Source organism: Anser cygnoides, chromosome 2, assembly GCF_040182565.1.
Source record: "Anser cygnoides isolate HZ-2024a breed goose chromosome 2, Taihu_goose_T2T_genome, whole genome shotgun sequence".
NCBI classification, from domain to species: domain Eukaryota; kingdom Metazoa; phylum Chordata; class Aves; order Anseriformes; family Anatidae; genus Anser; species Anser cygnoides.
In genome coordinates this window covers 153,863,571-153,891,216 of record NC_089874.1, presented here as the reverse complement: position 1 = coordinate 153,891,216, position 27,646 = coordinate 153,863,571, and the positions used below count along the sequence as shown (strand labels likewise).

Below are 27,646 nucleotides of genomic sequence, written 5' to 3'. Positions count from 1 at the left end.
CTACTGCTGGCTGGAAACCAAAGCTGTTGCTCACAAGTAAAGTGAGCAAGGGTCACACATTTACCTGTTAACATAGAGGCAGCTTTTGGATAAATCTGGAGCTGGTTCACTGTGCATCTCTGCTTGTTTTTAAATTTGGAAAAATAGGATAAAGAAGGTTGTGGTTCAGTGGCATTTCACTCACTGAGGCTAATGAGTTCTTCCTATCTCCACCCTAACCGCAGGATGATATCAGGAGATGAGGATGTGAATTTAAGCCTAAGAAAGGTCTGAAACGGAAATGGATTTGTTAAGTGGAACTAAATGCCAGGACAGAAGCTCCCATTTGGAGTTAAGGTGACCTTAATTCACATTTGTTTGACTAGCTCTGAGTACACTAACCTCTGGCTCTCCTGTGGGTAAGGACGTCCAGGTTCAGCTGTTTCTTAAGGAGCAACACATTGAGAATATGCGAGGTAATTCCAAGTTCCCTTTTAAACAGCTGGAGTTGTACATTAATTACAGCTATCCATAAACATACTTTCTTCGTACTTCAACAAGAACAAAGAACAGCTGTACTGTTGTTAGTAGCAATGTGAGTGTGTGAGTGTGCACCCACCTCCAGAGAATTCCCTCTCCCAGGCCTTTACGCATGTTATATCTGACTTTCTGAGACAGTTTTTTTTTTTTTTTTTGTCTGAGCTTTTCCAGTTTGCTTAAGACTTTCCAACAGCATACAACTTTCTCAAGACTGCTGGGTGGCTCTGGTCAGTGCTCAGTTGCACGGCCGTATCAGCAAGTGACAATGTAAATAAAAGTAGTTTCTAGATCAAAATGGCACTTTTACTTCCCACTAGACTCTGGCCACATGAAGTAAGCCCTGGGATTGTGCAACTCATTTCCTTGCCCTCAGCATTCTGCTCTGCACTGCGGTGGTGGCTCATTGAAGCATGCTCATCTTACCTTGGGAAGAAGCTCTTTGAGATTTATGTTGAAACTTTGGATTATGCCTTATCTCTGGAGAGAGCAGGTGTCTGATGGTGTTTTGCAGCAGTCTCAGATGAAGTAGGCTATCACATTGTGCTGGCCAATCTTAACATGAGCTCAAAACCCTCTAGGCTGTCCCCATCAATAAGTCCCTATGTGCCTATGTAGGAGAATGGCCTCTGTTTTACCTTTTATCTGCTGGTTTTAACCTTAACCTCTGCTTGCCGTGACAGATCTCTCTAGCAGATGCCTCTCTGTAAATCTAAATTTGGCACAAGGGAAGTATTACCTCCATTTTCACAGGTGAGGTCACGGTCCCCTGATATTGACTAGGAACCAGCCTGCTCTTCCTTTCCAGCAATGGTCCAGGAAGCTGGAGGACACAAGTTCAAGCAGACATGTTTGACCAACATCTGTGCTGGGGAAAACTTGGAACTGCCTTTCCCCAGGAAAGGCTGACGTCTGCTTTGAGGTGACGTGATGACAAATGTGATGACAAAGTAGCAAAGTAATTAATTGCAGTATACATATATGTGACACTGACCTAAGGGAGATCAGCTGGTTATTCTTACTGGTTTAAAAATCTAGATTGAAAAGTGACCATACCTTTCAGCATTTTTTTTTTCTTGTATTGTGATATGTGAGCAGTGGTAATATGGTATATCATTCTGAAAAAATTCTCTTGTGAAATTTCAAGTTTTTTTCTACAATGAAACCTTTTAACTTTAATTTTAGAATAAACTTTTTAATTTTACCTGAAGGAAAAATTAATTGAATTTTGTATAATTTTACAAGTAAATTTGTTTGGTTTTTATATTTTTCCTTCTCTGAATTAAAGCTCCCAAATCCAGATTGTTTTGACAAAAATTTGCCAGTATGTTCCAACCTTAGAAAAATGGCATAGTAACTCTGCAAAATGTTGAAAAGGTTTGGTGCAGACGATACCATCACTGAAACAGAATGCCAGTCCTTGCACAGGCAGAGAGTCTTTTTAATGCTGTTGTTTGGTGTAGTGTGCAATCAATGATGTGACCAATCAAACACATTTCGGTAAAAAAATGTTTTGAGCTATTAAACTCTATCAACTTTATGTGTTTGCACACACACTACTATCAGAAGATATAAATCTAAGTTAAGTCAAGTGAGGTAAGGCTCTGGTCTCTGGGGAATGACAGAGGAGATTCTGGGAGGGGGAGAGTGATTTAGCAGGAGCATTCTTCCTGCACTGACTGGCACTGAAAGTATAAACCTGATGGAGTTCCCAGCTAACATACCAGAGATAAAAAAGAGCTCTGACTATTCATGTTTGTGAAAGATCTCTTTGCATTTTGCAGAAGAACAGATACATCAAGTTTCTGCATCCTGGCTAAGTTGTAGTACGTATTCTCCTCCCATAGACACCCCTCTTTTGCCAAGAGAAGATGGGTGCTCTGCTTCACATCTGCAACTTTATCTTTTACTTTGTGTAGGGGCATGCATAGCAAGAGCCGTGTGAGAAGCAAAGATCGTCCATTTTGATGATGGGTCTGTGAGGGCATGTCATACCTCTTAGAAAGAAGGTCCCATAGCTGTGTGTCAGGAAAATCTGAATGCCATAGATTGCGCATTAGCAAAGAAATCAGGAAGGCCAGGCTATCTTCTCTACTTTTTTCTCTCCAGGCACTAGGTAGGGTGCAATTGTAGATGCTATTGGCCACCATACCCAGATTATTACTAAATTTTAACACTTCTTGGGCCTCAAATCAAACATCTGATTGAATGTTATACTGTTATATACTCTATATAGGTTTTGATGTCTTTTGCTGTCCATCTTTATTCCTTTCTACATTAAGATGGACTTCATTGAATAGAAGAGCTGGTGATGTTGCATGTATTTATGTCTGGGTACAATCCCTGCGTTCACTAACTGTAGTCTCCTGCTAGTTTTTCCTAAACTATACACTGCGTGTCCCTAAGCATCGTGTAGTTTTTGATCAGTGGATAGTAGTATGATTTACGTCATTATGTATAAGTGATTTGTATGAACAATGAAGTTTAGGTGGAACAGGTTGTATGTAAGCAAGTGCATGCAGAAAGAGATGAGGCCCTTTGCATCTGGATTACAAACCTGTATATGTGTGAAGCCGTTGTGAGACGTGGGGGATGCTGAAGAACACCACTGCTTCCAGTCCATCAATTTGCTTTGAAGATCCTTGAGGCATTGGAAGGTCTGTGGACAGAACAGGCATATCCCTGTTCCTTAGGAACAAGAGTCAGTCACACACTGCTTGTGGCCCTACGGGGGAGCTGAGCCCTGTGAAAAGGAAACCAGGCTTTATTCTCTCCTGTGGCACAGATTTAATTTTTGATCTTAGACACTAAAAATGGAAGCACAATTGGACCTCCCTTTGTTTTCAGACAGACTGGATAAACCCATAACCAATCTATTTTACCTGCATTGTCAGAATGGTGTGAGTCCTAAGCAAATAGAATTGGGATTATGCTGCCTGTATGTAAAATTAGCTGTCCCTGGAGGACCACCTGAGAGTGAAGATCAAGTTCCATGCTTGGAAATCTGGGAAAATCTGCCCTCAGAAGCTTTCAGATCTGCTCATGAAGAATTATAATGAAATACAAAAGATGTGTTAGAAGTAACAGGTGGAAAGAGAAATACAGAATATTCAAAAAACAGTATATTAAAAACAAACAAACAAACAAACAAACAAAAAGGAAATGAAATCATTATACACAAGTGATGTTTTCTTTAGTTTTACCAAGTCAGTATGAAATTATCAAAAGTTCATGCCAATCTTTCAGTCTATTGTGTCTGTCTGATGAATAATATTTATCTTGTGTGATTAATGGAGGTGAATAAAGATAAACCACAGGAGCACATATATTTTCTTGGTTATGGCTCATAAAAAAATGCACTTGGACAAAATGCTTTTCAGATATTTCAAAGAATAAAAAAATCCATTGCAAAACCAACTGAAATTGAAAGCATATTGGGGTGAATCCATTTTAGTCTTTCATTTCCCAACTGTTTTAGAACCTTACTCTTTTTATTCCCCCCCCTCCCTTTAAAAAAAAAAAAAATCTTTTCTGTTTCTTTTTAATTCACATTAACACATTTTCTCTTCCTGGCTTGGTGAGAATTGAATTGTCTCTCACTCTCTGCAATCCCTCCAGTGATCAGCAGGGGCTCCTCTTGGGCTGTGACTAATTTGGCTCTCTGCTCTCTTCCCTCCCTATGTGTTTTCACTCTTGCTACCTGTTGTACATCAAGTAATACTAGAGAAATTATATTAATGTAATTTTATATTGAAAAAATCGCTCCAGTTTTCCCTTAACTAACCATCCACAAAGGGGAATGGCTGTATCACTATAGATGTGTTGTCAAAGGACATGTTCTGTGTTCAAAAAGCCAAGCACTGAAAGAGCAGCAGCACCACATTTGGGTGATTATGGCCACTGAAGGATGTGGACAGACTTTGCTGTAGTTTCATTACAGCTGCAAATTATGCATGACAAATTACAGATCTTGTTAATAGGAAAAAACACAGGTAGCTTCTCTTGATGATGTAGCATATTGTCACAAATGTGGAGCTGAATTTAGCACATCTTGAATCTAATGCTCTTGGTTGTATGCAATCTGTTCAGTGTTACTTCCACTGAGTCCAAGGATATTTAGACTCAGCTCTCAGGCTCTGCACTCCACTGGGAGCTGAGAAGTTTGATCCAGATAAAACAAGTGGTGTATCTGACTTTGGTGACCAAGGTGGCTCGTGATAGAGTGACCCAAATATCAAGGGTGACAGGAAGAGATAGAAATAGCTCCGTTCTACTGACAAGTTTAGCTACTTGGTTATACACATATGTTACTGATATATAGATAGCCTGGAGAAAATAAATTGCAAAAGTACAAGTGCAAGACCAATGCCATTGAACCTGGACAGTTGTTAAATCATGTAATTAATTCGGCTGAGGTTTAGGAGGGAGACAGTTTTCAGAAGAAATCTGAAGGAGATGGAGGAGGTAAGTCTTTAACTAGCTTATGTTGAATTATTTATTTCATTACTGAAAATCTGAGAGGATAAATTATTTACTCAGCTATTTTCCAGCAGACATAATAATAATAATAATAATAATAAAATCTAGTAATAAGAAACATTCCTGGAAGGCTGTAATGATTTATCATGAAGAAAATAAGACACTGAGAGCAGTGGCTGTAAAGACAGTTGTGGATACACTATACAATAGAAACTCATGGGATACATTTTCCATCTTGTTAGAGCAATATGAAGAGCAATAATGAGTGTTGGCTCAATCCTTCCTAGCTTCTAGTAACACAATAACTTTGGTTTTTGAGGGGAGTAGGGGAAAGCAAATTCTTGGAAAACAGCATTCATGTGGTCTTCCTTTCACTTGGCCATTCCATCTTTCACCAAGACTCAAACCAGAGTAGGTTATCTGCAGACAAGCTGGCTGGCTGCAGACTTCTGTGACAGTCCTTGGAGATGTGTCAATGAAGTCAATAGTGTTCAGGATGAGATTTGTCTAGCAGATTTGGAGGGTCTAGGCTGAGCTGTATTGCACCCTAAAGAGCATATAGTGTGTTGATCAGCTCTCCATCAGCTTAGCAGGGAGCCCAGAGCAACGTGCTCAGGTGTATATGTCTACACCATAAGCAATAACATTTAACACCATGACTCCTAGTTCTTGTAGTCCAACAGCCATTTTGGAGAATGCCTTGTGCTCTTTGGAGGATGTCCAGTCTGCCAGAGTGGACCTGGAAATCTTTTCTGGATGAGCATCAGTGAAACCTTTGGATCAAATTCTGGTTTGCTTAACAATTCTCTATTTTTTACTCTTTTTGTGAGGTTGTGATTTCACTCCATGTCAGATGTTACTCCAATGAGTATGTTCCACATATTACCTAGGGCAAAAATAGTGGAGACTTTAATGACACTATCGAAAAATGGTATTTAATTGCATAAAGTAGTTTTAGTAATCCAGGTTTATACATCTAGTATCAGCTCATCTTAATGAAATCAATGAGATTACTTCTGGCTTGCTTAGCTTGAGTGTTGTATAGGCCAAAAGCGAAGGGGATCCTCTATGGATCTGGGAGGAGAGCTTGAAGCAGGCTTGTGCTCATACACCTTGATTATCATTGGTGGTGAATCTCACCATGTACCCATCTCTAGAAAAGTGTTTATGCATCAGAGTGTCCAGAACTTGCTTTGCACACCCTCAACTGTGTTTCCTGAGACCTGACCTGTGCCAGGAAGAGCATAGCACCAGATGTCCAGCGTGGGAAAAGAGTGGGAAAAAGAAGCACAACCAGAAGCAACACTGCCAAATTAGACCTACTTCACTGCTAGAGTCAGCTGTTATGTGGCTGTTTCTGTTTGTGACTGCTGGTAGGTCATTGTCATGACTTCTGCAACACCTTCCATACCATGGCTCTTCTGTGGACTTGAGTTCAGAACAGTTTGGAGTAGGTTTTGTCTCTTGAAGAGTTCACCTACAGTTCTGTTCATGACTTTTAGACACTACAGCTATGCAGATAATATTTGGTTAATAAAAGCAAACCCAATTGTTGAGGTTACTGCAATGAATGCAAAATCATTGTTTCCTCTGTTCATATGAGACTTGCAGTGTGCCGGTACTATAAATATAAATTACCAAGTAGAGATATGTTTTGAGTATGGCTGTTGAGGCATCAGCCATGCTATTCTCCTGACAGGCAATGGGTTCTGCATGGCTAATTCCCTGAGAAATGGAAGGACAGTATTCTACGTTAATAGTAGAGAGAAAGAAAACATTTGCACGCTTTGTAGGTGAAGGTAATCGGCTTTGCTCAATCTATTGCACTTAAATGATTTCTGTGTCTAGCATGCAGAGCAAAAAAGCCATTTCACAGCTCTTCATGAAAAGTGGCCAATCATTACCACAACCCTTGGGATTGCCTGTGATAACATTAATCATGATGAATTGGTGTGGCATCTGTGGGGCTATAATATGTAGCTCTATGAGAATCCCATTGGGTTGTGTTTTCAGAGTACTGCAGACTAGGTTATATTTTTGTCTTCATCCCCAGAGAACTTTTACCAGTCACTAACACTACTGTATTCACAATAGCACCTCAGCTGAATATTTGCTACAGTGAGTAGGATGGATTTTTGCTTTTGTAAGGTCAGAGCAATGAACTCACCTCTTCTGACATAAACTGACTTATCTAAGCAAGCTCCAAAATATATGATCACTGCAGAAATTAGAATCCTGAAGTAATCTTTAAAATCATACAAGTGAGATGTTTGCTCAAGAGAGAGAGAAAGAGAGAGAGATCAAGGGAAAAACTTATCTCTTCCTGTGTGATTGATCTTTTTCTCTTGTGATTGCCCTCTGACCTGCAATAAATCATTTTAGAGTGTGTCAAGAAAATCTCTTCAATAGCTTTTGAGCTCAGAGGAGAACTGTTTTGTCTCTAAGTATTATGATACAAAACCTCCAAACAATTGCAGTTTTTCTGTTATATTTCCCACCTCCAGTGAAGTTATGGAGGTTTTCCTCCAAACTGATGTGAGTTGATAGTGTCTAATGAATGTTGCCATCTGAAATACATACACGATTTTAATGCTGGAGCAGCTATATAGAAGAAGCCTCGAATTTCCTTTAGAATGAAGAATCTAACAGGAAAGAGGCACACTGGAGAACTTATAGCCCTGGTTTAAGAAGTTGGGTGCTCATCTGAAAATATGTGTATTTTTAAAATAGTTCCCTATTTGAAAAAAAAAAAAGAAAAAAGAAAGAAAGAAAGAGAGAGAGAGAGAAAGAGAGAAAGAGAGAAAGAAAAAGAGAGAGAGAGAGAGAAAAAAGAGAGAGAGAAAGGGAGAAAGGGAGAAAGGGAGAAAGGGAGAAAGAGAGAGAGAGAAAGAAAGAAAGAAAGAAAGAATGAAAGAATGAAAGAAAGAGAAAGAAAGAAAGAAAGAAATAAAAGAGAAAGAAAGAAAGAAAGAAAGAAAGAAAGAAAGAAAGAAAGAAAGAAAGAAAGAAAGAAAGAAAGAAAGAAAGAAAGAAAGAAAGAAAGAAAGAAAGAAAGAAAGAAAAAAAAGGATTATGCTGAAACTGTTGCCACACTTGGTCTCAGGAGGCACGAATGAGTATGAAACCTGACTCTCCTCTGACGTTTTCAGATAGTCTGATACTTCATGGTCATTTTCATGGTAAGTTGATTGCGGTTCTGCCACATAGAAAACCACTGTGTTTGCAAAACCACCTGAGTAACATCACAGCCTTGCTGTGAAAATGATATGCCGTACCTCCACTGGGAAGGAGGGTAATGCCTTCCAACACCTGTTGGCCTGATAAAACATGAATTCGGTGGCCTTTGTTGAATTCATCCTTCACAACTCATCCATTTGATGAGGAATTTGGAGGTGGCTGATGCCTTCTACAATGACAAAAACCTGAAAAGTGCTTCCTAAGGGAAGCTGAATCAGCTCCCATTAAAATCTTGTTGAAAGTTACCATTATTATGCTGTTATAAAACTTGTTAGGACATTTGGAATGGGCTTCCTGTGGGTAAATATAGGAGTCTAAAACACAGATATCTACACCTGGTCTAGTAAACACACACTTTTGATAGCCATTGGAGACCAGAGAACAATTTGATGCATACTGTCTAAAAGTGTCATCCTGAGAACATATTAAAAGTGTCTATTTCTTTCTGTGGGCTTTTTATTTATTTTTTTATTTTTCTTTCTGGAGCTCTCAGAGATTAGCTCAGAGACAGATGTCAATATTTCAGATGTCTGATGTTAGGAGAGATGGATCCCTAGGGATACAAAGCAATTTTATAAGCATTTTAAAAGCATAATTCTCAATCTAAATACACTAATAAATTCAGTAGGTTTTAGATACTGACTTGTAATATTTTACTTATATATGTGAGTTTATTATATGCTATGTATTACACAAATTTGTGAAATTACACTACCATTTAAATTCAATTTCTTGCGGTTTTGCTATTTACAACCCCCACCCCTCGCTTCAAAGAGGCCCCCCCACATCTTTACAGTAAAGCAGCCCAGAAATACCATTATGTAACTCCGATACCCTCCTAATCAGTTGGGCTCTGGCTGGGTGGGTAACCCAAAAGGCAGCGAGAATCTCCCGTACCTACGGCTTGTCCAGCTTCCTGTTCTCAGAACTATCGACCACAAGAAACTCCTGTGGTTACTAACAGAAGAAACAAGTTCCCTCCAATCTTCCAGTGCACCTTGTCAGTTGTGGTTTGTGAGAATTACACTGCGCTCTTATCCAAGGCAGTCAGGACTGGTGCAGGCACATTTCATACTGTGAATGTGGGGTCCTCAGCCTACGGCTTCGAACTTTCCGGCACAGTGGCTCTCCTTTCTGTGGGAAATTGTTCAAATTATTCCCACAAAGAAAACCATTGCCTTGTGAAAACTACCTGCGCACAATCACAACCACTCTGTGGGAATGAAACACAGCTTCCCTTGAGATTTTTTTTATTTATTATTTGTTTCTTTGCTAGTGTGTGAGATGGTAGTCTGTGATGGAGATCTTGGCACCTTCTTCCATTTAATACTTTCTGGGAAAAAAAATGAGCAGCCCCTGTACATTTATATTATTGCTCTGACATTACCTTTGCTGTGAGAAGGATAAGCAACGAACCAGTTAATGACAGTGAGGTGGGAATTGGGTGATATGAAATGGCATGTTTCCTAATTAATCACTAATAACAATAAAAGATGCTGCCAGCTTCTTCTATTATAGCACAGCTACAGCAGGAAAACCTTTGTAGTGTACTTGGTGTCTCACTCTTTCAGTTTCCTTGAGGCCTTTATGTACATTTGTTTCTCAATCTGACTCCAAAGTTCAGGTCTTGCAAAACATCCTCCTTTTCTCAAAGTTGCCCTGTGATCTGTCAGTGCATCTCTCACATTGCAGCTTTGTCCTGTGACTGCTTGGCTGTGATCCTGGTGGGATTACACCAACCTCAAATGGGCATGTTTTCCCTGGTTGCTCCTGGCTATTCTGTAATAGCACCACTCAGCTCCGTCAAGGAAATAACTGCAATTTTCTCCTCCCTAATGAATTTCATAATGTAATCAGTGGCAGGCCATGACTGAGAATGAAACTAAAACTTGATGTAATGGTCAGGCAAGAAATTTGACTTGAAGCTTTGTTTTGACTGGGTCCCAAATGAAGAGAGGCATTGCTGACAGCTCTGTGTATGCTCTGTGGATGCTGATGGCTCCAGCGGCAATAAAAATGTTCACAGTTTTTTGGTTTTGTCTTGTTTTCATTACCACTGTAATGTTGCTCCTTTCTGTGAAGTTTGGGTTGCCAGCTAATGACTTGGTTCCAGGGGCAAGATTGGCCTTTAACTCTTTGCAGAGATTAATTAAAGAAAATACAATAAAATCACACTGAGAGTTATTATATGGAGTCTTGGCCTTCACTGGGTGCTGGGAGCAGACAGCTGAGACTAGGTAGAAAGCTGAAATTGTTACCAGGCACCTGGGAAATCCCAGGAGTATTCAGGTTTTGAGTATACTTGGGATGCAGAATATACATTATTTGGTTGTAAAGCATCAGGGACTACTAACTGGTGGAGGGCCACCATGCTTTACCCACACAAGGGTACACCTCCACGTAATTTTTGTACTCTTCAGCATGACCCAGTTAAGAACTGACCTAGCAGGGTGAGCACATGAAATGGCCGAGTGCTGACAAGCCTGACTCCTGCTCCCTTCCCTACTTCCCAGTCTGCCAGGCAAATTTAGCATCAGCTGAACATTTCAGCCAGGCAGAGGCAAAATTTGGCTTGGTCCTGCACGTCTTTTGCCAATCCAGGACTTTCAAGCCAATCATCTGTGGGAATCTGGTGACACACAAAGTCCAGTTGCAGGGGGATTTAACGAAAGAAGCAATTTGGCCTAGACAACATGTGGGCATGGGAGATGTCAGAACAATGCTGTATCAGGAGTAGGCCGCACTAGCAATATGTTGCCAGAATGGCGTTGCTATTCACAGAATCACAGAATCCCAGAATCCCAGAATGGTTGAGGTCAGAAGGGACCTCTGAAGATCATCTAGACCAGCTCCCCTGCTGAGCAGGATGACCTAGAGCACCTTGCGCAGGATGGCATCCAGGTGGGTTTTGGATATCTCCGGAGAAGGAGACTCCACAACCTCTCTGGGCAACCTGTTCCAGTGCTCTGTCACCTCACAGTAAAGAAGTGCCCTCTCGTATTCAGCCAGAACTTCCTGTGCTTGAATGTTTTCCTTCAACACATCAGCCCAAGCACAAGCCATATGCCACCATAAGTGCTGCAGCTTCTTTAATGTCCCTTCATGAGCCTAGACCTGGCTGTGACTCACTGTGATTATTGTAATACTGATTTCCCAGATGGATGGAAGAGAATAACTGTCTGGGAGCCCTCTCAGATTGCAACCAGAACAAAAGCCACTCGTAGTTTTATTGTTCTCAGCTGTGGCAGCCATCACTGTGCCAACCTTCCCCCACGAGGAGCCTGGTCCAGATGTGTGGTTCACTCCCCTGGGCTGGTGTCTTAGGAGCCAGAGCGATGAGAGCCATCTGGAAAGGTAGCTGGAGTTCCTCCTCACTGTGTGTGCTGCTTTCACACAGCTGAGGATGGAGGTGAGCTTTCTTGATGGTCTTTTTGCTGGCTCATCATGCTGATAAGCACAATCCCACACTTCTGGAGAGCTTTGGAGGGTCAGGGAGGGCTGGAATACTTTAGCTGAAGTGCACACAAGGCTTCACAGAGTCATTTGTTACAACTGCTGTTCCACTGCCAAAATCTCTGCTATGGTCATTTGGCACCTGTCCGTGGAGTCGAGCACAACCGTGCCAATTGCCACCAACAGAGACTTGGCCCTCTCTGCTGGAAAATCCCAGCCTTCCAGGATATGCTTATCTTACTAGAGCTATTTTATTTTGTCTGCAGCAGAGCTGGACAAGTGATTTGGCATTGCTGGGCTGGTCTCTTAAAAGCACTTATAAATGTTGAGAGCTGTCATTGCCACAGTGGGGCCCAGCTCCACAGCCCGCCTAGGAGAGCACTTTCGCTGCAGAGAAGACAAACAGCCCTCAATGATGCTGACCCCTCTGGCAATCAGGCCCCATAATGAGGCAAATCTGCCCTGATTCTTGTTGTAATACTCTTTCTTTTGGGCATGTCTAACCTGCAACCTGCCACGTCCATGCCCTGTGGCTCAGCCTTTTGGGAATATCTGTAAACTCCAGTGCTGTGCTGACCTCCTTTCCTCCCCTTGGCTGGGATGCTCTGATGCTGTGCCCATTGGGATGTGGTTCTTCCTTCTCGATGGTGACTTACTGCCCCAGTTACACCAGAGGTACCACAGTATATGGGCCTACACACAGGGAAAAATGTTATGAAGCTGGTGATATGCACAAACTATTTCTGGTTGGATCCCAAGCAGACTGCTAGATAGACTAAACTCAAAGATGGTCCATAGAACAGTATAGGAAGGTAGACGTTCAACATGAGGCAGAATTAACAAATTGTTTCTTCTAAACTATGGAGGTTATGATATGACTTTTTTGCTTATGAAATGAAAAGTAAATATTAATATTAGCCACTGTTCTGGACCTTGATATTTTGCTTCAGTGATAGAGAAGTGTATTATATGACCTTTGCAGTGCCTTCAGTTCAGAAGAAAGGAAGGATGCTCTCACATTTTTCATAGTTCAATGGTCTCAACCAGGCAGTGGTAATACTGAGTGCAGTCTGCACTGAAGCCCTGTTTCTCCTTTTTTTTTTTTTTTTTTTTTTTTTAGGGTGGCAGAACTGCTCAATACTGAATACATACAGTAGAATATGGCAAATGTTAGCAGAAATGGTAAACATGAGTCTTGCAGGGCTGTCACCTCCACATAAACCTTCTATAGAGCGGCTGGAGATGAATTACTAAGGTGAATGATTCAAAATAGCTGCAATAATTGTGGGTTGATTTTCAGTTGCTCTTTGTGATAATGTGATGGCTTCAAAGTACATGATGTCTTCCCTCCCAGAACTCCAGTCAAAACATGGTTTGTTGAAAACAGCTCCCTTTTACACTTTGACTGCCTGGTATTTACATTCTCCACTCATTGTTTTTTCTCGTTTTCCTCTTACCTCCACAGAAATGCCTACTGAAAGTTTTGCCATTTGTTAGGGACAGCCGGAAGATGTTGACTCTTTTGCCTTCTCTGCAGGAGTCTTCTGTGCAGTGATGCTCACCGCAGCTGTGTCTGATTTCCTGAATGGTGTGCAAGGTAAACATGTGATCAATTAGCTGTACGACGTGACTGATGTGGTCACATTTTCTAGGATTCATTGATTTTACAAACACAAAGTCCTGTTAGCATGTAGTCTGACCTTGCACTTTCAGGGATTTGTTGCACAGGTCATTAAAAACCATTCTCTCCTTTGAGATCTGGAGAGCTATGCACTATTATATGTAAGGCTGATGCTTACATGCCAGTTTCCAGAGGTAAGCCCCAGCAGGAGACATACAGTTGGAAACCAGGTATTTAGTTGTTGAAAGCTGGTATTTAGTTATTATATATATTTTTTTTTCTCTTGAAATGTGGAAAAAAAATCTTCACATGCTGCAAATTAACTAAAAAGGGAACACTTAAATGGTAATCAGAGGCTTCTATACTTCTTAGGAGCAAGCATTCTCCTCATGCCCCGCAATTAATTTATTTCTAGGCAATTTACTAATTCTAATTAAATCTCTACTTCTGCAGTCTCTATACAGTCAAAATTTCTTTAGAAGATCTGTTCCAAGGTGGAGGTCACTTTTTTTTTTTTTTTTTTTTTTTTTTTTTCTGGAGACTATTTTTAGCATTTTTGGATTTCATAAGTCTTCAACTCAGGCAGCGGTTGCTCAGGAAATGGAGCAGGTAGGAGAGCTTTTTGTTTTGGGGTGTTTGCAGAAAAATTTAGCTGGCAGGGCAGGATGATCTCCAGTGGATGGTGTCCAGCACAAGGGGTGTGAAATGTTGGTGTCCAAAGGGTGCGAGGTGCAATGGTCTGCCAGACCACAGACACAGACTTTTTTTCCACCATGGTCTGTGGTAAAGGACCCCATGTGCTCTACAGCAGTGGACACCACACTGTGCAATCCAGATTAATCTCAGCTCGCTTTTGGCACCAGATTAAGGAGTGCAGTAGACTGCCCTTAAGTGGCTTTCTTGGTTGACTGAGAAGAAAACTTTAAGGAAAAAAGTTTCTTGATTTAGTCATCCTAACTGCACATACTACAGGCATGTGGGATGATCCCCAGATCACCTAAATTATTGTTGGTCATCATACAGCATTTACCAGTATAGACAAAATTAAATAGTGTTCTGCAGTTGGGAAATATGATAGTGCAAGAGGGTAAAAGTTCAAAAGTCTCTCAGAAAAGGAGCCTTGTAAAATACCCAAGTCATTAGTGAAACAGAGACTAAAACTCAATGAACCTCTTGTGCATGTGATAAGTAATTTGAGGCTTCCTCAATCACAGCACTAACTCAGGCCCTACCTGTTTGTTGTATTCCTTCCTGGCCATGTGAATGAAGAAGTGTCAACCCTGAGGCCACTAGAAATACTTTTGCTGATTTCTGTAGATCTGAGATCAAGCCCTAAAGTACTACAGGCAGAGATCGACAGGCGGAAAAAAAAAAAAAAAAGAGCATTTACTGAAGTTGGAATATTTTTTGGCAGCTGGGCCAAAAAACAGCATAGCCTGGTCAGAAAAACCTCTCTCCAATTTATGCAGTGGTCATTCCTTCAATGCAACCACAGTAGCAATTAATTTTAGTCAGTTTTTCTTTCATTTCACAGGCAGCCTTGTTGCTGATGCCTATATATGCTTATTATTATCATTATTTTTTTTTGTGTGTGTGTTTGTGGATAAATGGGTGGCTTCTAATCAGTGCCTGAAAGAAAGTCAGCCCTATCTGGTAGGGCTGCAGTAAAAATTGAATGTGTGTGACTAGAACAGTTCAACTCCTAATCTGTTCCTCCTGTTAAAATACTCTTTATTGCTGGTTGTCAGTAAAGACTGACCAGTAAATGAAGGTTCCCACTCCATCTGGGTGCCAGATTACGGGGAGGGGAACTGCTCCCTTTGGATCTTCTTGACACATTTCCGAAATTGAAGCAAGGCTCTCTCCTTGCTTGGGAATAACTCACAGCCATCATTAGAGGGAGCTGTTGCCCCAGCAAGCCCCAACCTCCCTTTGCACTCCTCCAGACCTGCTCTGAACTGCTGTGCAGCAAGAAAATTCAATTGATTCATGAGTTGGCACCTTTCTGTACTGCGCTGTCAATCATGTCAGCTCTTGAGGGTGCTTTGTAAATAAATATCTTCATTTTAATTTCTTTGGCTTTCTGTGTGCAACAGGAGAAAGATTTCTGAGTTCAACTGTGGTGGCACTGTGATCTTCCATTGCTGGCTAGGGGAGCTGGACAAGCCTTTTAGCCCTTCTGTTAACCTACATCAAAAAAGGAGGGGAGAGCTTTGACATAATTTTCTCCTGTCATTTCACCAGCCCTTTGTCTGAACCATCAGTCTTTTCCCTCATCCTGACCCTGTTCTCATTTCCATCACAACTGGAGTAATTGAAACCAAGCCAGGGAAGCTACATGGATGCAACTCCTCTGAATGAGATCAGAGTTGGACTTTTTGTGGAAAAGGACAAAGGCCTGGGACCAACATCTTAGCAAAGTCAAGCATCTGACTCAGTAGTTAACCTTTGCTTTTAACCATTTTTCTTGGAAAGAAATGTCAGGATTGTGACTCGGGGCACCACCGTGTCTCAGTGGATTCAGTGGCTGTTTTCCTAAATGGAGATGGGCATGCTGTTAGGTTTTGTTTTCTGACGAGAAATGCGTGGAGATTAGATACATGGTGTCATTGACTAGTCACCGGTGTTATTCCAGGCTGATGATATCACATGGCGTATTTCATACCAAAAGGGAGTGTAGATTGAATTACTGCAGAGCCAGCATGGGTTATACACGGAGTGTGTAACAGCGTATTTTAGCCCTATGAAGCAATATGTGGGGTATTGTTTTAAATGTTCATGGGCTGAATTAAAAATGTCAGCTATCACGAGGGTTGTTTTTTTAACGGACAGGAACAATTGTGTAACTAGATCCCCGTGCTTATTAAACCTAATTCAGATCAGTGGATATAATTTAAATAGGAATGAATTTGCCTGTTTACTTTTACTATCTCGAAGCTGGGAGTTGGCTCACTTGCAGCAGAGGGACTGCGCCCCGTATACCTGTAAATCACCATTCTTAAAACTATGCAATTCATGCGAAGCAGATAAGGTTATCTTGGTATGTGCAGTTTTCCTCCTACTCTGCTGTTTTTCCTATGGAGCACACTCGGTAGTGTCCCTGCTCTGAGGTAATATTTCATTTTCCAAAGCAATTTGTCAGGTCTCTAAGTGTGACTATTCAGCATGTAAATTCGATGCATAATCCTACTGCTGTCATTTTACTCATTTAAACGGACTGAATACAAGGCATATTTTTGTAATCTGCCTGTGCTCTCTCGGGACAGCTTTGCAAATGACATGTTACATTCCCAAGTCTCAGCCAGGCTAAGAGGTTCATTCAGTGCCAATAAAGAGCAGTTATTTCCTAATAAGTATATTAACTGCTCAAAATGCAGTTCTGAAGATCTGAGGAAAAGCTCTGCTGGAGAGAAAGCAAGGGGGAGGGAAGCAGTGAGTGCCTCTGCTCAGATCATGCGTCCGTCAGGAGGGCTTCCAGCATCTGTATATTTGTTCCTGTGGGGTGACGCAGGGGCCTCATGTTAAGTTGCTCTGTGGTCAAAGGACATACCACCAAGGAGACAGTGCCCAGGAGTCGAGCAAGCTTGCTGTAAGCTAGCAGCAGCCAGCTTTGCCACCAAGAGAAGCAGGTCTGCCTGTTCCTGGCCTGCCTGTAACCACCCCTAAGCATAGGTTTTGACTCTGCAGATTTTGGGGAGCAGCAAGGAAGGCCAGGACTTCGTGGTCAGCTTAGTGAGCTCAAAGTGGCAGGTTAAGCTACCTATGGAGACATTTAGACCATCTGCACAGCCAAAAGCTCCTGCCTGCCTCAGCCCCACAGTTCTGGGACATAAAGTCCATAAATTAAGGGGCTGCAAATGGAAGTCTGTTTTGCTCCCCCAGTGAAACCCTTGCCCATCTTTGTACCTTCGTGCTATCTTGGACCATTTGGTTCAATTAGCACTGGCACCTCCTCCAGTGAGTTCCCTTTACTGTTTCTCCTTTTGCAGCGTGGGGCTGTCAAGTCATGAGCTTACATTTCAAGCAAGGAAAAAAAAAAAACCCAAAACATTGTTTTCATGAGGTTCAGAACTGAGCATTGGAACTCACTGCCAAAGAATGCCATAGAGGCCAAAAAAGTAAAGGAGTTTTCTTTAAAAAAGGGTTTAGATAACTCTTGGAGGAGGAGTATAGTGACATCTATTTAATACAATGATCTCAGGAAGGCCATTATTAGCTAATTGGTGGGAAAGGGATCATTCTCTGCATAACCTGTTCTATTCTCTTTCTTAGAGCTTAATCTCTTCCTTCAATCCTCCCCTTAATCTGCCAGGGCTAAAGTTCAGGACAGCAAATGGGGCTGCTGGACTTTTGATCTGATCTAGCACAGCAGTTCCTCCACTTCATAAACAATATTTTAATAATTTGTGAATGGAATTTAACACGTGGACATGCATCGTCACACTTTGTGCACGCATTATCATCTCCAAACGCAGTAGCTTATCTGGCAAGCTGTACGGTTATGTATTCTCAGGCAAGCACAAGATCTGGGTGTTAGCTTACAAACGTGAAGTTATCCAGTTCTGCACAACACAGATAAGGCCAGCTATGCTAAACTTCCGGTGTATTTACTCCAGCTGGTACTCAGCGTTGGATACCAAGGCTTTAAGAAGAAAGGAGAGCTGTGAAACTTCCTCTCTTCAGTATACAGCTTTAATTACAATCAATTATTTATCCCACAAATGACTATTCGTAACTGAACATCTCCAAGGAATATATGGAGGCTGAATTTGCTTTTATTTGCATGGGGCAAAATAGGGAATGATTAATTCGCAGTTACTGGATGTGAGGTGATGTGAAAACAAGCAGGATCAGACCTTTTTTATTTCGGGGGTACCCTGATACAATGGGTCAGAAACAGCAGAGCAAGGGGGGGCTCCTCATGCCTGTCCTCTGCCTGTCCCACTGGCAGTGCAGGAGCAGGCAATTAGGAATTTTTGCATCGATATGTTTTTTGTTGAAAATGCTCCATGAATCAAATCTTAAGGAACAGGAAAAGGTAAGCAGAAACGACCCCCCCCCCTGCCCCTCAAGGTATTCTACAATTGAGAGGACCAGAGTGGTTGATCATGTTGCTTTCTTCATGGTCACCTCATAATCATGTGAGAGCTTCTCAGACTGAAGCCAGTACCTACAGCTGGCCCACGATGCATGCCGTGTGTTAATAAACATGGTCACAGGAAATATTTTGGGTGCTATTATCAGGTAAGAGGGGGTTTCCTCCCTGCTGGGAAGCTCTTGGAAGCTGGCACATGAGGAAGGGCCAGCTTGGGGCTGCTTCTGGGGTCCCCTGTGCTTTTGGGGGCACGGAGGAGACCTCTTGGGGTACGCTTCAGACATCTGACTTCAGGTTCATGCAGAGGACCTGTGGGATTTATCAAGAAAGAGTGAGGGAGAGGTACCAGGCCACATTCTTCCACTGTGTGGTTTAGAGGATGCATGCAGCATGGCATCACCCAGCAAACCTGGCCTCCAACGCAGCACGCAGTGCAAAGCCTGCATGTCACGACAGACACTTTTAGCAGCAAAACACACAAACAGCTCCCAGATACGTTCTCACAACCGCCTCTGACAAAGACGCAGGAATTTTAATGCTCAAAAGCGCTACAGCGGGGCTGTGGCAGCGTGGGGCTCCTGGCCACTAAAACACGGCAAAGTGAGAAGTGGTTTCGTTCAGAAAGGCAGTTTCTGCTTTTCATTCAGAGTGGGAAGCTTGTGACAGGATCCAGCGAGGTGACGGAGGGAAGTAACCTTTACACGCAGTGGGAAACTGAATTCATTGAAGAAATGCCTCCCCTGTCCCTACCCATCTCCCAGCCCCGTCTTCTGCCTGGGGCGGGAGAGGATCTATCAGAGAGTGGCCACGCTCTTGTTTTTCTCAATGAAAAGTAGGAAGCTCTCGATGCAAGTCCTGCTTCCTCCCTGCTGGCCAGGGCAGCAGCCGCTTGCTTGTGGGGGGGTCTGGGGAGAAACCGCTCATTGTAGGGCTTGGCCTTCAGGGCTATCGCTCCTGTCTGCGAGTCATGTGCCTTAATCCTCCCAAGTGGACTGCCCTGCAGTTTAGCATTCCCCGAATTCCTGCCGCCTGCTGACACGGAGCCCATTCAAAAGGCAGGGCCAGCGGCCGGGAGGCTGCAGGAAAGCTTTGCAGCAGCCCGTGTGGGGCGGCCACTGCTCCCCATGCACTTTGTGCCAGGAATTCTTTTCTATTTGGAGCTGCCCAGGCCAGGGACGGATATAGCTGGGGAGCAGCGGGAGAAAGGATCTGGAGAGTCGTTGCTCGCACCCCAGGGCTGGATGCCTCCCTGCTTCCGGGGCAGCAGCCTCCAGCACACCCGTGAAAAGTAATTGAACCGATCTGCTGGCTAACGACATTAGGATAGGTCTCAAAAAGCTTTGCAATTCTTGGGGAAAGTGGCTTTTTTTTTTTTTTTTTTTTTTTTTTTTGCTGTCCCGGGAGGGTGAAAGGTTTCATCCCTGTTCTGACCCTGGGTGCTTGGCAAACTTTCACTTCACTGATCCTGAGCAGGACGGAAAATGAAGGCTGCTCTTCCCTCATTCACTTTTGTAAAGTGGAAGCAATAATAATACTAATTAGAAGAGTTAATAATAACTGTGCTTTCTTTCTCTGTCACATAGAGTGTTTCAGTAGTGGTCAGTACAGCAGGAGCTTGAGCTTTGTGGAAGACCACTAGAGCTGCCACTGCAATGCAAATATCACAGGAGTGACTTAGGGATAAAAAAATCACCGACGTGTCTGCAGACTTTGGAAAGAGTGAGAAATTTACTTGCCCATCCGACCTTGTGAACGCTTAAAGAAACTAGAAGTCCTGAGGATATCAATAAGATGGCTCTGCTGAGTAAGCATTACACTTGGGGGCAAGTGCTGGGGTCCCAGGCAGCAGCAGGACAGGACAGATCACAGTTATATTTTCTCAGCCTGTTATGGTTTCTCATTTTCTAAGAATTTCAGTGACAGGTAGGAATTTGGAAGCTTCTGCATGCTGATAACAATGGCCGTTAGGATTTGACAAGTTTGAAAGACAGGGCTATGTTGTCCCCAAAGATATGCAACACTAACCATCCATGCATCATTTGTGGACGAGTGTTTACATCTTACAACTTTCTGAATCAACTGTCACTTTTTCTCATTCTCCCTCTCTCTCTCTCTTTTTATGAATGAAGTCTGAGGCAAGCCAGACAGAAAGGAAGGCTGCAGCATGTTTTATAGCTTGTGTTTCCTTCTGGTGAGGATGTTACATTTGCTGAAGTGAATTTCTGAAAGAGATGTTGAAGGGTTTTTTGGTCAGGGGTAGAGGATATTTCATTCATGCAGGAAGTTGCAAAAGCTGAACAGAAAGTGTATATTCTAGAAGTTTCAATAATAAAAAAAAAAGTAGGCTGGAGGGTAAAATTGCAAAATACCAGCTGAAACTCAGAAAATAAGTTCCCTTCATAATCCTAGTAAAGTTTAATGTTCGTAGTAATAAGAAAATTCCTTTAAATCCAAAACATCAGAATACTTTCCCAGCCACTGTCTTCTACTGTAAAATTTGGAAAATGCTCATTTCTATGGATGTGTTTCTGTGACATATAGCAGCTACCTCCTACATAAGCTGTTCCAGTGCAGAAACTTCAGACTAAACATGGGGAATTCTCTGGAGCAGGGATGGGCAATACGGACATAATAGTACTGGAGTTTGGGTTTAGGGAGTGTAAACATGCTGCTGCTGAGCAAGCCACCAATGCAGCAAGAAATGGGAATGCTGCTCTGCTGTCCAGAGGGGATGCACAAGCTGATCTGAGTGGGGATTGTGGTTCAAATGCCTTTAATACTCCACATACCCGTGCGTCAGGGAGTGGAAGTTGATGTGTTTTACTTTTGTTCTGCTAAGCAGTCAGGTTTTCCCATTCGTTTGCCCTAAAACCCTACTGTGAGACCTGCAGCCTCAGCTGGCCAGATGCCAGGGGGGTGAGAAGGCAGAGCTGGCACAGGCAGTGAGTTATACCTTACTGAACCACAGGGACTCAGAGCTTCACAGGTTTTAGTGTCAACAGAGGTTCACTGTGGCCATCTAGGCTGACCTTCTGTGTCACATGGGTGAAAGACGCTCACCCCGAACTTTCTACACTGGGCTCATAGTTTCTGTTTGAGTGTCTGTGTATTTTTAGAGACACTAATTCAGTCTCGGTTTAAAAGACTTCCAATGAATTTGCCATGTATCCAGTTAAGGTTATGCATAGACAGAGCTAAAGCTGTGCAAGCCCTTTATGCAGACCAATTACCACCAGTTTAATCCTCTCTTACATCACTGTTCTAAATGGATAAGTTCCCAGGTCTAAGCACGCAGGAGGAAATAACCAGGTTACTGAAGATGCCCATGATATGAAACCTGGTAAGTGACCATGTGCATGCCTTAAGCTTGACCCAGTGAGAAATGTGTGAGTTTAAACTGTCTCTACAGTGGATTTCATTTTCGTTAGGATCTAGGCTATCACAATTTACTTTGCAGCTACATTATGCTAAGGACACATGCACCGTCAGGCACTGGCCATTACTGTGGCTTAGCTGATAATCAGTAGCATGATTAACTGCCTGAATTCACTCAAGCACCCAAGCCCAAAAGGTAGTGGGTGGAAAAAAAATCTAAATAGCTATATTGTTATCTCATGTAGTTGTCCCTGGACACATTTTATAAGCTAGAGGAGGCCTTGGATACACTTCAGAAGGCAGCTTACTGTGCTATCTGAAAGCAAACTGAGGCAAAATTTACATTTCTCCGATGAGAAATGGGACCTCTAACTTAAGCTTTTTCATTAGAGAAAGCAGCCTGTGATCTTCAGAGGTCACAAGCGTTCCCAACAGCAGCTTAGTGTCTCATCCAGTTAAAGAACTCCTCCTGTAGCTTAGCGGCCTCCTGACATCACATGAAGGCATTGCTGTGAGGTCTGTAGCTGTTGTTCCTGTGTGATCTCATGCAGTCACATCCTGGACTGGCACGTAAAGTGACAGGTTGACCCAGCAGATGGTTTCATTAGTACTGCACGGGTCATGACAGCAGTGCCCGCAGTAGCCCGTAAGCATATTGAGAACCTAGTGCCAGGAGAGAGAGGGAAAGCAAAAACAAATTTGAAAAATCATCAGGTTAAAACCTCAGGGAAATGACACAGGACACAGCTGGAACCTGTATGAAGGACGGGTTGTCTGCTGGTGTGCAAGCCTCTTTTTCCAATACCCTGGTGTCCAAGTGGCTGACATAGGCTCTAATAAGCATTCAAAACTGTTAAATGCTCAGAGGTCTCTGCCTTGTGATGCCTTTTCCATCATTCCTAAACAGTTAGTGTAGTATTAATTTATAAAAGTGATGCTCATTCAACAGTTTGGTGCCTTTTGGTGCCTCTCAGCTGCCTTGCAGCCTGATTGAACCACCATCCCCAGGTCGCAGACCCATGAACCCAGTGCAGAATGGGGCCAAGATGTTTAATGGTGTATTATACAGGGCAGGGACTGCTCCTGGCTCTGTCTGTCTCCAGAGAATCCCAGAAATGGTGGGCGGAAGGGAGCTTTGGAGGTAATCTAGTCCTTCCTCCCTGAGGGAGCAAGATTATTGCCAAGTGAAGTGCAGAGACACTGCATGGATGGGAGCATAGCTCAGGGCTTTCCAGAATAGAGCATTTTAACATCAGAAAACACTGAAAGGGAAAGGGAAACAAAGGAAAGGGGAGGGAAACATAGTTTTCCCAGGGAAAAAAGAGACTCCTAGTGCAGTTTGACATCTATCATGAAGAAAATATAGTCAGCTGGGGAAGGAGAGGAAGTAGGACTGGAAAAAAGTAATTCATTTTTTGTGTAATTTGGGTGCAAAAAATGGAAAGCTTCCACTGTCATGGGGTGAAGATTTGGGGTTCAGCAGCTATTTGCAGACAACACTTGGTTGCATTGGAGATGAGTATTTACCCACTGCTGGTTATAATCCTGGCTCTGCCTGCATGCACAGTGAAGCTGACTGGCCTCAAAAGTACGGTCTCTGGCAAGGTTTTTGCTCTGCTGAATGTGAATGCTATTGATCTGCTGAGCTTAATTAAACTGTCTGACTATTTCAGCTTGCACGATTTAGATAAGAAAATGACTATTCTTCCCAGACTCCGCCAGAAAGCAACCACTAGCTCTCTACTTTATTTGGTGCAAGTCTGTCGTTGCTGTGCTGCCCGGTTTGTAATACTGAGCTGTCTCTCCTCAAACTGAAGGCTGCTCTCCAGCATGGATCAAAATTTCTGTCTTGCTTGCCCTCTAGATGGCAAACTCTCCTTAATTTTGGAGCAGGAAAAAGCTGCAGCGGTTGCTGCAGCGGTTAATTTGCAGTGCAACTTCAGTTTGCATTTTTGAATCAGCCAGACACAAAAAGAGCAAATCCCAGCAACAGTAATGGAAGAGGAGGGGAAGGGGGGATCAGCGGTGACATATGCAAGGTTCATAGGGAGATTTCTCGTGAGCTGAAATGCGAAATAACAGGCATTGATTTACCATATGTATTTGGGAAGTGCTGCTTATCCCCTGCAGCTGGGTGCCATGGAGCTTCAGCAGTTGCTCCATTTGGGTGCCTCAGTTGTGGCTGGAGAAAGAATAAACTTGACCTTTTATTTATTTGTTTGTTTGTTTATTTATTTACTTATTTACTTATCTTGTTGGTGAGAAGAGCCTCAAGCAAGGAGCCAGGGCTCCCAATTACTCTGTAAGCAGCAAGTCCTCTTGTTTAACCCCTGGTTGGTGGTTCCCTGGACTTACCTAATGTTCATCTCTAAATCCATTCCTCTTTTTCAGCTCCCTTCTCCTTGTACATATTTTCTTCCCTCTTTCACAGCCACAGCACAACCCTGGGACTCTTCTTTAATCCCCAGTTATCATCCCCACACTCCCAACCCCCTACCATCTCTGCCTGCCCTATTCCCATCTCCACTAAAAATTCAGATCCAAAATGTGGTCGACACCTGCACAGAGCACTGTGACAAAGTCACAAATGACCATCTGTAAACTGCCCCTCAATATCTTATTCCCCAGAAGATGCAGATATTTTAAGTCTTAAGAAATGGAGAGTTTGGTGGCCCAAGTCTTTGCCTTCCCACCCCCTCTCAGAAGTGCAGGGCCTCAGAAGAGCGTGTGTCCTTCCAGGGTGGGATTTATCTGCTTAAAGTGGTTGTCCACAGTGCAGGCATCTATATCTGAGCTAGTCACCTGGGCTGACTTTACAATCAGTGGAGAGCTGTCAGGAGAGTTCGGGGAATCTAGGGCACTTGATGAAGTGGTCACCCACATTGGTCAGAATTGCTGTCATTCTTAAATTGTCCATAAAGGGAGCCTGGACACCCTGCTTAGATGGAAAGTCATATATCACAGATAGAATTAGGGAAGTGGAATCTCATTCTTGTGCCTCTGGTCAGCTGAGGTGACATTTTTATTGTATCTATTTCTTGGAATTCAGAATATTTCAGACTTCCTCTTTGTGCAGGAAACAGAAGAGTCTTTGACATGGCTAGTAAGACTTCCTTCTTACCTTCTCCTTGAAAGGTTTTAGAAATCCATTCTCAAACACTGTATTAGAGGTAAGTAAAATATGCAAGCTCTTCCTTTTGGAATCCAGGGAAAGAGTGTAAATGGAGTATTTTCCAAAGCAGAATTGTGTAAACATCATTTCTTTGTACACTCTTGATTATAAACCTACTCAGGAATGTGAGGTTTCAGAAAGGAACTAGTTCTTCTTTCATTTTTGGTATGATGAGGAGGACAAAGAGATCGAGCTGAGCGTCTGTATTCACTATCCTATCTACTATTGAAATATTTTCCTAGGGCAAGTGAAACACCATTTGCCTTTTCTCAATCATCAGTTCTCAGAGTAGAGAAAGAGTAAGCAACTTCCAGTCTATATAAAGTCAACTTGACAAATTGTTCCCCTCCCCACTGCAGTATTTGCTTGTTTCCTTTAAGATGATATGTTGATATCAAGTGGAAGTTCACATTCCTAAATGGGAATGTGTTAACGGGATAATAGGAATTTTAGAGCTTCACACAACCAGTTGCTCTTCTGTTCATTGCTCATTTGCCATGTTAGTACAGGTCTCTTTATTTTCAAGCAGCTGAGTCAAAGATCTGTTACAGAGCCTGATTTCTTCTGCTTCATATAACTTAGTTGGAAAACATTCAATTAAGAAAAAATGAAAAATAGTTTGTGCTAACAAGAGCAACCTTCTCAGTACTCTCCACCTACAAAATAGCCACAGATCCACAAAGATTTAAATACAGAGCTATGATGGAAAGCAAAGGGCTTGTGAATGTGATGGCCTGGAGGCCACAGTGATGGCCCAGAGTGATCCTTTTGCAGGTCCTGCAAATGCAAACGTTAGGGACAGCACCTGCTTTGCAAAATATATGTAAAATTACACCAGCTGATGGCATCTGTGCTTTAGTTGTGTGGTCTTGATCATTGGTATGTGACTTTTAGTTGCAACTTGGGCTTAGTTATGGAGTGGATAGTTGTAGAAGGCTGGATTTATATTTTAAATATTTGTTAGAACCGTGACAATCAAGCTCACTCTTGAGATATTAATGAAAGAAATGTAGTTGTGTGAAAGGCTCCAGTGTTAGATCTCACTTTATTACTTATTCTAAGCAGAGACCTCCACCAGAATTACACTAATTACATTATTATGAGCACACTGTCGGAGAGCAATTATTACCCATGGGAAACTATTATTTTTTATTAATTGATATGTACTTAAGAGTTCCAACCACGACTTAGTGCCTGTGTCCTAGGGGTTATATCAGTGCAGGAGAAAAAGACAAAAGGGAGAGGGTCTAAGAGTGCCTTTCCCAGAGTTTGTCTTAGAGGTGGTTTGTATAGAGGTGGTTTGGAACTTTCCTACTGGGAGATGCTCTTTTAGCAGAACTAAAATTTGCATTAGGAGAAATGTAAGTTGTGCATGAAAATGTTGAGCTTTCTTTTGGGAACCTGAAATGATGGTGGGCTGCCTACTGGTCTGGTAGTCCAGAAGCATTCTCAGTGTCTCTCTCAGACACCTGACCAGGAAAAAGTCTGTCTGTCTTCAGACCTGGGGGCTCAGTGTTGGAGGAAGAGATGGGCAAGATAGTACCTGGTAAGTCAGGTTTCCTAGAAAGTTTAATGGCCCGTACTTCTGCATACCATGAACTCTGGGAATGGGTGGATAAGGGCTTTCAGTCCTGTGAATGTTTTGGAGGGTTATTGCTGTTGGTTCCATTTGGCATGAATGTTTTTTCTGAAACCCTGATGCCTTCTATGGAACAAAAATTTCACTGATGGCCAAATGTACAGTATAAACTTTAGTGTGCCAGTTACTGCTGACTGATAGTGTTATGATGGTTCAAGCAAGATAGCAGGTACATGGTTTAGCCATTCATCTCAATTGGTTCATCACATCTCTGGGAACCTGTTTAAATCCAAATTTATTGCTTTCATTGCTATCTCAGGATAAACTCTACCCAAGTTAGTCTTTTGATGCTTTGTAAATGCATACCTCACCACTGGCTGTTTATCTGATGTGTCGTATGGAATTAATGGTGTTTATTCCCAGTTGACCAATTTGCATTATTGCCACCTTTACCCGGCTGCAGGATATACTTGAGCTGACCCTCTGCAATTAATCACACCCATCAACACAGCCTGTGCGACCTTCACTCAGTCACATTCACCAGTTGACAGGTATTGATTCCTTATAGGAGGATGTATTTGCAGAAATCTCTGTTAAGAAAAGCAGAAATTCAATCTCAAACTGTCTTTTGCCTAGATACATGTACCTTGCAAGTACTTGGTTCAATTCTGGATCAAAAAAAGATTTCTCGTGGACATGGCACTCTCGCCTAAGACTAAAAAGCTCTAATTCTTAGACTTATCCACCCAGTTTTATATACTTAATTCAGGTGCCAAACAGAAATATTTTGTCACTGAGGCTATTATAGTCTAAGGGAGAGAGATGGCCTTCTCTAGGCTGTACTTTAGCTCACTGAAAATCAAAACAAATGAGGTACCTTTATGTTTCCACTGACAAGTCTTCATCTTACAGACAACAATCATGGGCCTAAATGGCCAAAGAAAAGACAGAATATTCCTCAGGGAATCTCCATCGGCATGTTTCCAAATGAAGTCCTAGGTGAAAGTTAAGCTTCCCCTGAAAGGAGTAGGGACTCAGCGTTCCTGGCAGAGAAGGATCTTGCTTAGGACAGGTTTCAGGTTAGCCATATTCCACTTCAATCCTTTTCCTAAATATAGG

General features: G+C 42.4%; 1 long non-coding RNA gene across 1 annotated transcript in view; it reads left to right on the top strand.

The window, feature by feature from the left end:
• LOC125180121 (uncharacterized) overlaps positions 1-27,646 on the top strand; it is a 119,044-nt gene that overhangs the window by 62,874 nt on the left and 28,524 nt on the right. Inside the window, exon 4 of the long non-coding RNA XR_010828812.1 lies at positions 13,151-13,282. This is a non-coding gene — a long non-coding RNA (uncharacterized lncRNA). The remainder of the gene's footprint in view (positions 1-13,150; positions 13,283-27,646) is intronic.